The following is a 14,874-nucleotide window of genomic DNA, read 5'->3' on the forward strand; positions in this document are numbered from 1 at the left end:
GTGCCTGGAAGCAAAGAGCCACACTGGCCCGGCACTCCTTTCAGCTTTGCGTTCACAGGCAGATGAGTGGCTAACACCGCTCAATTTGACAGTTGGTAAAGTGGTGTGTGACAACGGTGCCAATCTGCTTAGCGCATTGAAACAGGGCAAAATCACGCACGTGCCGTGCATGGCACACGTCTTAAACTTGGTCGTGCAGCGATTCCTTGTCAAATACCCTGGGGTCCAGGACATCTTGCGGCAGGCAAGGAAAATCTCGGCCCATTTCAGAAGATCTTACACGGCCATGGCTCGCCTTGCTGACATTCAGCGGCGACACCATCTGCCGGTCAGACGTCTTATTTGCGATTGCCCGACGCGATGGAACTCAACCTTCTATATGCTTGATAGGCTGCTCCAGCAGAAACGTGCAGTTAACGTCTACCTGTATGAACTCTGCGAAAGAAACGGTTCTGGGGAGCTGGGTTTTTTTTCACCGCGCCAGTGGCTGCTCATGCGCGACACATGCAGACTTCTGCGGCCATTTGAGGAGATCACCAAACTGGTCAGTCGCAGCCATGGCGCCATCAGTGACATGGTACCTTATGCCTTCTTTCTGGAGCGTGCATTGCGTCGTGTCATTGATCAGGCTGTGGAGGAGCAGGAGCGGGAAGATGAGGAAGTCGCAATGCTGGATGAATTCCCAGGGGGGGCTACTCTATCTGAGACAAGTCAACAACAGGAGTCTGATGAGGAGTCAGAGGAGGATGGTGCCGGGGCGGATGAGCAGGAGCAAGAAGAGCATGCTTTAAACCTTTCTGGGATCCCTGTTGTGCGAGGATGGGGAGAGGAGAATGAAGAGGACGACATTATCCTGGATGATGAGCAGGAGCCAGGCCACCACACCGCTTCCACTTTAGTGCAAATGGGGGCCTTCATGCTCCAGTGTTTTAATAGGGACCCCCGTATAAAAAGCATGAGGGTCAAGGACCAGTACTGGGTGGCAACGTACTTAGACCCCCGGTACAAACACAAAATGGCGGAAATGTTACCGCCGTCGCAGAGGGCTGTCAGAATGCAGCACTTCCAGGCCTTGCTTCGAGAAATGCTGCATTCTGCTTTTGCGTGCGCTGGCAGAGGAGCAATTCCCACTCCCAGAGAAGGATTTGCGGGTACCAATCCAACAGCGCCTGCAAGAAGAGGCCGGTTTGAAGATGTGTTGGTGACTTCGGATATGAGGTCATTCTTTCAGCCGACCCATCGACAGGTGTCATCCGGATCCAGCATCAGGGAACGCCTAGACCGTCAGGTGTCCGACTACATTGGGTTAACGGCCGATGTGGACGCTCTGAGGAGTGATGAACCCCTAGACTACTGGGTGGGCAGGCTTGACCTCTGGCCAGAGCTTGCCCAATTTGCAATCGAACTGTTGGCTTGCCCCTCATCCAGTGTCCTGTCCGAAAGGACGTTCAGCGCAGCAGGGGGGATTGTGACCGATAAGCGTACTCGCCTAGCTCACCACAGTGTTAACTACCTCACATTTCTAAAAATGAATGAGGCATGGATCTCGGAGGAATTCAACACATGTGATCAGTAGACCATGTATATGTCTATAAACAATTTTTGGAATCAAGCACACAGACCTTCTTAATTCATTTGGCTCACTTCCCTGACCCAAAAAAGCACACCGTACTATATGCCCCTACCCTCCTCTTTGAAGAGGTTGAGCGGTGTCATATTTCTACTGGGGCTGCTTATTATGAGGGGTTCCCACCATCCCTGTGCTGTGCTGACTTCCTCCTGGGTGTTCTTATTATGAGGGGCTCCCACCATCCCTGTGCTGTGCTGACTTCCTCCTGGGGGTTCTTATTATGAGGGGATCACACCATCCCTGTGCTGTGCTGACTTCCTCCTGGGGCTGCTTACGGTGCTGCTGTCAGCGCTGTATGTCACGGAGCTGCTGTCAGCGCTGTATGTCACGGAGCTGCTGTCAGCGCTGTATGTCACGGAGCTGCTGTCAGCGCTGTATGTCACGGAGCTGCTGTCAGCGCTGTATGTCACGGAGCTGCTGTCAGCGCTGTATGTCACGGAGCTGCTGTCAGCGCTGTATGTCACGGAGCTGCTGTCAGCGCTGTATGTCACGGAGCTGCTGTCAGCGCTGTATGTCACGGAGCTGCTGTCAGCGCTGTATGTCACGGAGCTGCTGTCAGCGCTGTATGTCACGGAGCTGCTGTCAGCGCTGTATGTCACGGAGCTGCTGTCAGCGCTGTATGTCACGGAGCTGCTGTCAGCGCTGTATGTCACGGAGCTGCTGTCAGCGCTGTATGTCACGGTGCTGCTGTCAGCGCTGTATGTCACGGAGCTGCTGTCAGCGCTGTATGTCACGGAGCTGCTGTCAGCGCTGTATGTCACGGAGCTGCTGTCAGCGCTGTATGTCACGGAGCTGCTGTCAGCGCTGTATGTCACGGAGCTGCTGTCAGCGCTGTATGTCACGGTGCTGCTGTCAGCGCTGTATGTCACGGAGCTGCTGTCAGCGCTGTATGTCACGGAGCTGCTGTCAGCGCTGTATGTCACGGAGCTGCTGTCAGCGCTGTATGTCACGGAGCTGCTGTCAGCGCTGTATGTCACGGAGCTGCTGTCAGCGCTGTATGTCACGGTGCTGCTGTCAGCGCTGTATGTCACGGAGCTGCTGTCAGCGCTGTATGTCACGGAGCTGCTGTCAGCGCTGTATGTCACGGAGCTGCTGTCAGCGCTGTATGTCACGGAGCTGCTGTCAGCGCTGTATGTCACGGAGCTGCTGTCAGCGCTGTATGTCACGGTGCTGATGTCAGTGCTCTGTATTACGGTGCTGCTGTCAGTGCTCTGTATCTCCTGCACCCTCTTGTTTGCCTACCCTGGTCCCTGACCTTCCCTCTCCTCCATTGCCTTCATTAGCTCCATAGTCCTGAATTGTCAGAACAATTTCCCAAATAAAAAAAAAATGCTTGTAGTTATCGATCCCAAATTCACCTCATACATGTATTATGCTATTGTCCAGGTGGTGGGACTACGTGCTACCCCCTAATAATTACCCCGTGGCCGCAAATTCGACCTAAAGGTTTGCGAAATTCGCCTCCCATTGAAGTCAATGGAGCCCGCGGCGAACGGTCGTTTTCGCGAACGTTTGTGTCCGTTCGCGTTTCGCGTTCGCGAAACGTCCCGTCGGAAGTTCGTCCATCACTACTGATGAGATCTGCCAGCATATTACAGAGAAATTGTTAAGAATTGGGTAGGAGAAGGCTGGAATGTTTTTTTTTTTTTTTTACTGCCCATGACTCAACTGGAGATTACTCCCAATAACAACATGCAGCTCCATGGTATTTATAGTGTACACACACACACGCACACGCACACGCACACGCACACACATCTTTCCCCTCACTAATAATAAAAGTAAGAGAAAGTACTTTCTGTAGCACCATATACGCGCTCTAAAAACGACTACATTGCGTGCACGGTCTGAACCAGAACCTCCTCAGGTGGTGGAAAAAAATGTGGTTCCATAACTTCTGCTGAATAAATGGAATTTTTTTTGTGGGAAAAGTAATGTAAGGAGCATAACATTGGTGTGATGAAAGGGGCTCCTCTAACTAGTAGGGATGGACCAAACAGCCCCCCCCCCCGCGCTTTCGGTTTGCATCTGAACATGCAAACGGGCAAAACATTTGTTCAAACATGCCAACATCGTTAAAGTCTATGGGACACCAAAGGCTTATATGCAAGTTATTGTCATAAAAAGTGTTTGGGGACCTGGGTCCTACCCCAGGGGACATGTATCAATGCAATTTTTATTTTATTTTTTAAATGTCCTTTTTTGGGGAGCAGTGATTTTAATAATGCTTAAAGTGAAACAAGAAAAGTGTAATATTCCTTTAAATGATGTACCTTGGGGGTGTCTATAGTATGCCTGTAAAGTGACGCATGTTTCCCGTGTTTAGAACAGTTTGACAGCAAAATGACATTTCTAAAGGAAAAAAAAGTAATTTCAAACTACTCGCGGCTATAAAAGTTCATTGATAACAATGGCATGGGATTCCCTCACACAGGAACCCCAAACCCTTGAGGACTGGCATGGATTTTAAGGGGAACACCCCACCAAAATTAAAAAGAAATATGGCGTGAGGTCCCCCAAAAATTCATACCAGATCTTATCCGAGCATGCAACCTGGCAAGCCACAGGAAAAGGGGGGACAAGAGAGCGCCCCCTCCTGAACCATACCAGGCCACATGCCCTCAACATTGGGAGGGGTAGCGGCCCCCCAAAGCACCTTGTCCCCATGTTGATGGGGAGAAGGGCCTCATCCCCACAACCCTTGCCCAGTGGTTGTGGGGTCTGCGGGCAGGGGGGCTTATCTGAATCTAGAAGCCCCTTTAACAAGGGGACCCCCAGATCCAGCCCCCCTGTGTGAAATGGTAATGGGGTACAAATGTACCCCTACCATTTCACAAAAAAGTGTCAAAAATGTAAAAAAAAAAGACAATCGACGATTTTTGACAATTCCTTTATTAATGTTGTTTTCTTTACCCGGTTCTTCTTTCATCTTCTTCTGGTCTTCATTAGGCTTTCTTCCTCCATCTTGTTCTTACCCCACTTCTTCCTCTGATCCTCTACTTCTTCCTTCCGTCGTCTCATCCGCATCTTCCTCCGGCGTCTTCTTCCCCGCTTCATTCTCCGGACGATCCGCATCCATGGGAGGTTCCCGCTGTGTGCCGCTTCTGTTCTTCTGACAGTTCTTGTATAATTGAGGGCAGGGCCATCCGGTGACCCCCAACCCCCTCTGATGCACAGGGACTTCACGGTGACTTCACTATGGCTTTCCCTGTGATGTCAGAGGAGGCGGGGTCATCCGTTTACATAACGGGTTAGAATGACTCCCACAGTTAGAATCACTCCCTAGGACACACAACTCCTTGATCACCCCCTACTGTTAACCCTTTCCCTGCCAGTGACATTTACACAGTAATCAGTGCATTTTTTATAGCAACGATCGATGTACAAATGCCAATGGTCCCAAAGGTGTCTGATCTGTTCGCAGTCCCGATAAAAATCGCTAATCACTGCCATTACTAGTAAAAAAAAAAATGCCATAAATCTTTCCCCTATTTTTGTAGATGCTATATATATATGTGAAAACCAATCAATATATACGCTTATTGCGATATTACCAGAAATATGTAGAAGAATACATATTGGCCTAAACTGAGGAAAAAAATAGCTTTTTTTAAATTTGGGGATATTTATTATAGCAAAAAGCGAAAAAGTGCAGCATCGCAAAAAATGACCTGGTCATTGAGCAGCCAAATCTTCAGGGGCTGAAGTGGTTAAGGTTGAATTTTTGTTTATTGTTACAGTTCAGGTAACAGTTTAATACAATAAGAATTGAGAGGGGAAGGGGGGTACAGAATAAAGAAAGTTGGGGAGGGGGGAAGGGGTAGGGTGTGCATTGTATACAAAACAGCTTACAGGCATCTGCAGAATTCGCATATCAAGTCATACAGTGAAACCCATACAAGAAGGAAATGATCATAAAACCTCCCCTGCGGTTTCGTCTATACAAGGACCCTGTTTGGGAGGTCCATGCAGTCAAGGGGCCTGTAAGCCTATAATGGTAACCTATCCGGCATGGGATGGGTTAGCTGTTTGTGTGACCTCTTGGGTCACCTGGGTAGGGAGGGGCAAGGTGTAGGTAAGGGGGACTCAACAAGGAAGGTCTCTTGGTTTGTCCACCCGGGGATCTGCTCTGAGCCCTTTGGTCTGGGGGACCACCTCGAACAGTCTGCCTGTGCTCCACATTTACAAGGCCCCGTTTTCACAAAGCCACATTATTGAGAAAGGGGGCCGATGAGGAGTGATGGAGCCAGGGATACCAGAGGGACATATACTTATCCCATTTGTCAATTTGTTTGGCGTGTAGTTCTTCCATGAGCATAATATCATTCATGGCATCTGTCTACCTCGTAATCGGGGGGACAACATCCTTTTTCCAGAACTGTGAGATGACATGACGAGCTGCGGACAGAAGGAACCGAAACAGGCTCTTTCGGTGTGAGCTCAGACATCCTGGGAGTATGGAAAGTAAAGGTATTTGTGGCGTCGGCAACACAGAAACATCATACAGGTCATTATGAATTTTAAATACCTTGTCCCAAAATGGGTGTACTCGGTCGCAATCCCACCACACGTGGACATACGTGCCCTCTCCTCCATGGCAACGCCAGCACCTGTCCGAGGTCCCAGGATACATTTTGCTCACCGTGACTGGATCCCTGTACCATCTTGCCAGCAATTTGTAATTTTTTCTTGGGTGAAACCGGACATGGAAGATCTGTGAGTGATTATAAACGACATATTCCATTGTGCCGGGGATATTTCAGTGCCGAGGTCCCTGGACCATTGTTGTGTGAAATTTGGTAGTGTGTTATAAGAATGTAGTTGGATGTCCTTATATATCAGAGATAATGAGTGTTTAGGCGTTTGAGAGAGACCACACATATCCTCAAAGGTTGTGAGAGGTCTATGTACCTGTCCAGAGAGATGGAGTGACTTACAGTATTGTGTTATGGTTAGCCTGGAGAGCCAGTCTATCTGGTTCAAAGGTTGGGGGTCTACAGGTGCCCAAAATAGACCGGTGGAAGCCTGTACATACTGTTTGGCAGTAGGCCACTGGTCCCTAGAGTTAGAGCCACATTGTCTCCCCGTGTGAAGTGTCATTGCCGGATTGTCAAATAGGGGTGACAATGGGCTCGGATCCGTGGAGATGAAAAGAGATGTTTGTTTGCGATACCAGAGGGTAAGTGCTGCTATCGTCAATGGGGATAGTCCGGACATGATGCGAAATTTCGCATGATAGCCCCACAGAAGGGCTCTAAGGTCAACCTGAGCCATGGTTTGTTCGATTATTGTAGACGGTTTCGTTAGGAGGCGTGGGAACCATTCAAGGAGTCGTGACGAAATGGCTGACAAGTGGTACAACTCAAAGTCCGGGAGACCTATGCCCCCCTTGTCTTTAGGAGCGCATAAGATTCTATGTTTTAGTTTAGATGGGTGATTCTGCCAGATGAACCTGACCGCTAAGGAATGAAGCGTATGGAAAAAGGCCACGGGAAGGGTTATGGGTAGTGTCTGAAACAAGTATAGCAACTTAGGCAGGATGTCCATTTTCAGTACATTCATACGGCCCCACCAAGATAGTTTGAGGTCATACCAAGATTCCAGCGAGTGACGAATTTTCACCAACATAGGGCTGTAATTCAGGGCATAGATGTCTGTAAAATTCCTAGGTATCTCCGTCACCAAGTACTTAACCGAGCGTGGTTGCCATTTAAATGGGAACCTCTGCTTTAGTAAAGATACTGTATGTGGCTTTAGAGATACATTCAAGGCCTCCGTTTTAGTTATATTCAGTTTAAATTTACTATGCGTTCCAAAGTGGTCAAGCTCGTGTAGTAATGCCGGGATGCTAGTTAGTGGTTGAGTGATGTAAAGGAGCAGGTCATCTGCGTATAATGAGAGTTTGCTGGGTTCTGTGGAGGTCGGGATCCCATGAATGGCAGGGTTGGCAAAACAAACAGAAATTTCACCTCTCCAAGACAAAACCACTGACAGGCTGCTAGCTCTCCAAATGGATGGGGGTTCCAGGTGCAGGCTGATTGCATAAGCCAAATGTGTAGAAACAGAATGAAACTCTGGATAGCCGCACTCTGGATTGTGTAAAAATTAGATGCCTTTATTTCTTCAAAATGCAAGTGCAAAACTCCATTGAACAAAACGTCACAGCACTATTTTATATGGGCGACCCGTGTGAACAACACGAGTTAATTATAGTTTAGGAGGGAAGGGGTTAAAAATTCCCCTCCCCCCTCCTTATTAATCTTTCTTCCTTTACTCGCACATTAATCGTAATATTTATGGAACATTCAAGTAGATGGTTGATTGCCTAAAGTATACGCCTCATTTGGGTGCATTTACTGTTTTAGGCACTTGATTGAGGCGTCTAGGCTTACTCTAGTGTCCGTGAGGGTTCTAAAAGGTTTTTTGTTTTTCTTTTTTGTTTCTGTTTTTATTTAACTATTTTACATGTTATATTTGTATATTTGTGTGTTTTTATAGTGGTAGTTGCAGGTACATACTTTATTTTATGCATTGATTGGTGTATTTACATTCATTTACACATCGATAAAAACACGAGATTGGTTGGTGTTTGTACAACCTAGTGAAATATTTGGCAATTGTGATCTGCTTCGGAATCTTGGATTTTCCATGCATGCATACTACTTGTCATCGAAATAAGTCCATCAATTGTATGGTTTCATATTGGTTCTTTTATTATTATCCTTTTCTTTTTTCACCGATAGTACACATAAATATGGCCATCAATCCGATGTGACTTTGTTTAGTGCATGTTCATCCCTGTCACTTTTATATCACAGTTTATTCTCTAAATATTTGAGTTTATTTACATACATATAAACATTCAATACTGTTTCACTTTGAATTGTATGACATTTATTCATATTCTTTATCTATGCATTAAAAGGTTACTCTTCACTAGTGCACAATTACAAGTATTTTTATCACATTTACACCAATACATTTATATACACACATTTATACACGTCTATATACATATATACATTTTTATTTTTATTTTCACACTTTGTTATTTTCACTTCTACATGTGTATATATATATATATATATTTTACAAATTTATACTTTTCATCAAATCACGTTTCAACACACAGATATGTTCACCCTTTTCCCTTTTCTTCCTTTCCCAGTTATTTTCACCAACCAACAACTGGGTGTGGAATGCATGTGTGGAGAATCTATGATGATAGCTTTATCTTTTCAAATGTTTTTATTGAGTATTTTAGCAGAGTTAGTTACAACAAGGGTTACAAAACAAAAAAAAAAAAATATATAGTAATAAAAGTAACATAACACAGTATAATGTAGTGACAGGGTTTTCTCAGCATAATATAGCATAGAAACAAATAATCCACAATAAAGAATAAAGTAGTATTCCTAAGTATCTAATATTCATAGTCATAAAGGGACTCGAACAAGAGTAAGTCTCTTAGAATTTGTATAATAAAGTCTGTAATATAATTATTGTAAGATTTATAAATAGCGATATGGATAATGGCCACTTCTGGACCCCAAGACACCCCTCACAGGGATCTATCTGTGTCTTGGAGTACCTAGGCCAACATCCTAAAGGAAATTCAAACACAGTAGTTATCTTTTATGAAGGAAAATAAAGATCTATTCTTACTCCGCAGCTCAATTCAGATAAACAAATATGTGATATATTTGTCACTTTGCTATGAAATTATTTTTAAAGCCATCCAAAAAAAAAATATTAAAACGCACAGGAGTTCTTTCTTCTATATGATTAAAGAATCAGCATTATCTAAATTGTGGAAGTATAATTTTTGTACCATGTACTCCAAGGTTCCCATAGTTGTTGTTCCTTAATATATAGGGATTTGTCATTAGGAAATAGCAATTCATAGGAGTGGTGGAGTTGGGTTAATTCTATAACTTCTGTCATAGTAGGAAGAGAGTCAGTTTTCCATTTTCTAGTTATGGATAGTCTCGCAGCTAAAAGTATATGTGTTACTACTTTACGATATTGTTTGGGATCGTATGTAAATTCATATTCAGAATGGCTAGTTCTGGTGAAAGTTGAAGGACAATACCTGTTACGGAAGTGAGTAAATGGGAGATTGCCTGCCAGTAGTTATGTAAGCTTGGGCAGTCCCACATAATATGAAATAGGGTCCCCAATTGGGTACAATTTCTCCAGCAATTAGGTGACGAGTTCCCCTTGAATTTTGCTAGGATATGTGGAGTCAGGTATTGTCTTTGAACAATTTTTTGTGCCAGTTCCCATAGTGTAACACATGCAGTGGCCCTATATATGCTTCGTAGGGAAGCCATCCATTGTTTAATTGAAAAGTCTTGCCCCAAATCTTGTTCCCATTTAAGGAAGGAAGGTAGTTTGCTGGGTATGTTTTTTTTCCCCTAGAATTGGGTATATTGTAGCTACTCCTTTCTGTGAGGTGGCATGGTTATTGAGGAAAGACCATATTTTAACCGGGATTGAAGCTCTGAGTTGTGGATTGTGTAGCAGACACTTTTCTATTTGAATATATGTAGATCGCTCAGAATTCGGAAGCTGTAATTCATTACTTAACTGAGAAAAAGACTTTAATGAGCCCTGTTGGAAGAAGGAACCAAGTTTGATATCCCCACCCAAATTCCAGTCGTGTATTTGTACGCCAGGAATTAATGTTGGTATAATTGTTAGAGGGTTTAACACCGTGATTGGAGTTTTATCCCATTTGTATGTGATGATTCTCTGCCAAGAGTGTAGCGTCGCTTTCACCGTTGGTGGGTATTGAGCTGTAATTGTGGACTTAATTTTCCTACTAAGTAACCAGAATTGCATATAAGGCTGTCGTGTGATGTCTTTCTCAATTTGTCCCCATAAAGTTTTAGGAGTAGGCAAGAACCATTCTTGCAATTGGGTCAAAAGAGTTGCGTCATAATAATCCTGTAGATCAGGTACGGTCGCACCACCTATATTTCTATGTTTAATTAGTATATGGTATGCGCAACGGGATTTTTTGCCATTCCATAGATATTTTCCCAAACTGCTTTGTAAGGATTTAAAGTAGTATTTAGGGATACATATTGGAAGGGACCTGAGTTGATATAATAATTTTGGTAAGGTCATCATTTTGAAAGCTTCCAGGCGACCAGCCCATGTAAATTCGAATTTACTAAGTGTTGTCAGATCTGTTTCAAAATATTTCTTAAATGGTAAAAAGTTTGTTTTAAATAACTGTTTTGTTTTGTTAGTGAGAGTGATTCCTAGGTAGGAAATCCCCTCGTCTTTCCAGTGGTAGGGGTATTTATTAGATAATAACTGCCTGGTTGTGTTATCTAATCCTAGGTCTAAAATATTGGACTTAGTTTCATTGATTTTATAATATGATGCTGCTCCAAATGTCGTTAGTATATTTTGGAGATTAGGGAGAGATGAAATAGGATCAGACACTATAAGCACTATGTCATCTGCGAACAGACTTATTTTATTATCTATTTGCCCAATTTTTATACCAGATAGTTTTGTGTCAGATCGTATACGTTCTGCTAGAGGTTCGATGGCTAAATTAAATATTAAAGGAGATAAGGGGCAACCTTGTCGTGTTCCATTCGAGATGCCAAAGGGCCTAGACATCATATCATTTGTGTATACTCTCACTGAGGGGCCCTTATACAGTGCAAAAATTGCCGATAAAATATTTCCATGAAAGCCGAATTTTAAAAGCACTGACTGCAAATAGCCCCAATGGACCCTATCAAACTCCTTCTCTGCATCCAAAGAAAGGAGCAGAGAAGGCGTTTGATGTCTCTCAGTGAAGTGTATAATATCAATCAGACGTCTTGTTGCATCTGAAGATTGTCGACCTTTAGTAAAGCCAGATTGATCTTTGTGAATGAGGTCTGGTATGTAGTTCATCAGTCGATTCGCTATTATTTTGGAGTATATTTTGATGTCAATGTTCAATAATGAAATCGGTCTGAAATTTTGGGGAGCATTGGGATCTTTGCCTGGTTTCAGCAGTGTTATGATCAAGGCCTGAAGCATCTCAGCTGGAAATTCTGATTTGGATGCCGCTTCGTTAAAAAGTGAGCATAAGTGGGGAGCCAGTATATCTCGAAGTAATTTATAGTATTCTCCTATCATTCCATCTGGGCCCGGAGATTTATTGTTGGGCAGGGAGTCTATAGTTCTAGCAATTTCTTCCACTGAAAATGGGACATTAAGATCAGAGATTTGATCAGTAGTTAATGATGGGAGACTAATAGTATCTAAGAAATCACTTATTATCTTTGGGGTAGGTGTGGGAGTTTGAGAATCATCTTTAAGATTGTAAAGGGAGCTATAATAACAGCTAAATGCATTCGCTATGTCTTGGGGGTCTTGCAATTTTTCTCTAGTAATAGGGTGGTATAGATATGGAATCTTTGATTTGGAATATCTGCCTTTGATCCGAAGTGCCATGTTTTTTCCTGCTTTGTTGCTAGTATGGTAATATTTAGCTTTAAGTTTTCTAGTATGTTTTTCAAATGTATCCAATAAAGTCGTTCTGAGTTCCTGTCGTAATATTTGTAGTTTAGTTTTCAGTTGTTGTGATGGGTGAGATTGGTTTTGGGAATCTAATGTTTTAATGTCAGCAGTAAGTTTCTCAATGAGTTTCGTTTTATTTTTCCTGAATTGAGCATTCAGTTGCATTAGGATTCCCCTACTAAATGCTTTATGAGCACCCCATAGGGTGGCGGAGTCTGACACTGATCCCACATTATATTTAAAGAATTCAGTTATCTGGTTTTGTATAGCTGTAGCATAGGTAGGCATTTTGATAAGATATGCATTTGTTCTCCATAGAAAATGGGTCGTTTGAGAGTGTTTAGGTAGAATAGTCATACTAATTGGGGCATGATCAGTCCAAGTGATGGGTGCAATGTCAGACTCCCTAACCCGCTGCAATAACCACTTATCCGTTAAAATATAATCGATACGAGTATAGGTATTATGTACCAGGGAATGATATGTGTATTCACGATCTCCAGGATGATGGCATCTCCATACATCATAGAGATCGCTTTTATTCCAAAAAATTTTAAGTGCACAGTTGGTTCTGGTTTTGGGATTAGAAGTGTCTAGTTCTTGTTCATGTATTGTGTTGAAGTCTCCACAAATTATTAAGGCACCTTTTCGGCATTTACCTATTTTTCTCATCAGGCCATTCAGAAAATGGGATTGCCTTTTATTAGGCGCATACACATTTACCAATGTAGTAAGTGTATTATCAATGGTACATATTAATATGTGGTATCGTCCATTGGTATCTACAATAGATTCATGCAATTGAAAATTAACTGAATGATGTATGGCAATAAGTACTCCTCTTTTTTTCTGTTGGCCTGATGCTGTAAATATGTGAGGAAAGTTCTTATGGGTGCAAGTGGGAGTAGCGCCTGTTTTGAAATGGGTTTCTTGTATACACAATATTTGACATCGCTGGGTGTTAGCCATTTGCCACATCGACGCTCTTTTTGCTGGATGGTTAAGACCATTAGTATTTAAAGATATTAACTTTATACTCATAAAAGGATATTAATAAGATGGAAAAAGTAAGTACATACTAGCCTGATAAGAGCTTTAAATTCTACTTCCATGTGAACAATCTGTAGTCTGAAATGACTATGAATGTCCAAAAATTTAGTGACTGAAAAGTTTTGATTCAAATTTTGTAAGTTCACAACATACCTGTCCCTTTGAATGCTATGAGTTGTGTATAGGATACTGTGAAGAAAAAAATAAAAGTAAAAGCACAAACAAAAATATAACCAAACATTAAACTTAACTTGCAGTGGTAAACATTTCAATGTATACTGCAACATTAGAATGGGGAATTAGTTCAAAGGTCAGCTGTTCCAAAGATTTAGTATCGCACGGCACGGCGGGCAAGCTGATAGATTGGTTTCCTATAGATAGGATTGTATTTTGACCGGATCTAGTCAATGAAAGCTAATGCCATTGTGGCGTAAGTTTCTCCAGATTCTTCTTAGCTCCGATAGGTGGAGTTGGTTCGGGGATAATACCCCATGCGTGAAGTAACTTAATGCCTTGTTCCACAGAAGTGATTGTATGGTAGGTGTCGTTCTTCTGTATCAGTAGTTTAGATGGTTGTTTCCAACGGTATTCAATTTTATGATTACGCAGAGCTTTTGTAATCGTGGAAAGTTGTCTTCTCATATCTAGAGTATGTTTAGACAAGTCAGCATAAATCTGGATTGTATTATATGGTTGTGGAAGTTGTCCTAGATGTCGCACTTTATATAGGATTTGTTCTTTAACATGGTAGAAGTGTACTCTAAGTAGTACATCACGTGGTATCTGTGGAGGGAGAAATGACGGTTTTGGAATCCGATGGATACGATCAATTGTGAGCTCTAAGGCTGGTATAGCTGGCAGCAAGTTGGAGAATAAGTCAGTGGCATATTTTTTAAGATCAGACTGCTGTATATTTTCAGGGATACCCCTGATTTTGAGATTGTTCTTCCTTGAGCGGTCTTCTAAATCTGCGATTTTAAATTTAAGCCACTCTTTTTCAGCTTTATTTTCTTCATGAGCATCTATTAAATCATTAATAGTATTGGTCATGTCTCCCATAGAGTTCTCAATAGTGTGTACTCTTTCACCTAAGGAGTTCACTGCTTTGGAGAATTGATTTGTGAGTTGTAAAATATCCGTATGAAGCGAAGTATGTAAAGTTAATAGCATTTCTTTTAATTGGGTGTCCACAATAGGCTGGTTATTAGTGGGGAATGTGGCTATAGGTGAAGCTATAGGAGTTATGACTGTGTTATCTTGACTAATATGAGGTATTTTATAGCTTACCTCCTGGCCTGTGAAATCCAGTTTGATACGAGTTTTAGCCGGGCTGCGACATGTAGGGCTGAGATAATCTTCCTCATGAGGAGATTCCAGATGTGTTTTCTGAGGTGATTCTTCTAGAGCAGCATCAGGCCTGTCAGTGTATTGCGCTCTCCCTGAGGAGGCTGTTGCTGGTACAGCAGCTGTGAGAGGATCTGTGCCATCTTTTTTTCTCCCTCCCGCTGACTGAGAGGAGAATGTCGTTAGTTTTTTCATTTTCCGTTCGTCTTTCCGCTTTTTTGACATCACCTTCGGATTCAGGAACTCTTCCGTTGTCTGTTCGTATCTTTTTTACCGATATTCGCTGTGAATTGTCGCTAATATGCCCGTTCGTGTCA

Source organism: Lithobates pipiens, unplaced genomic scaffold, assembly GCF_037356315.1.
Source record: "Lithobates pipiens isolate NorthernLeopardFrog02 unplaced genomic scaffold, aLitPip1_a1.2 Scaffold_25, whole genome shotgun sequence".
Taxonomy (NCBI): Eukaryota; Metazoa; Chordata; class Amphibia; order Anura; family Ranidae; genus Lithobates; species Lithobates pipiens.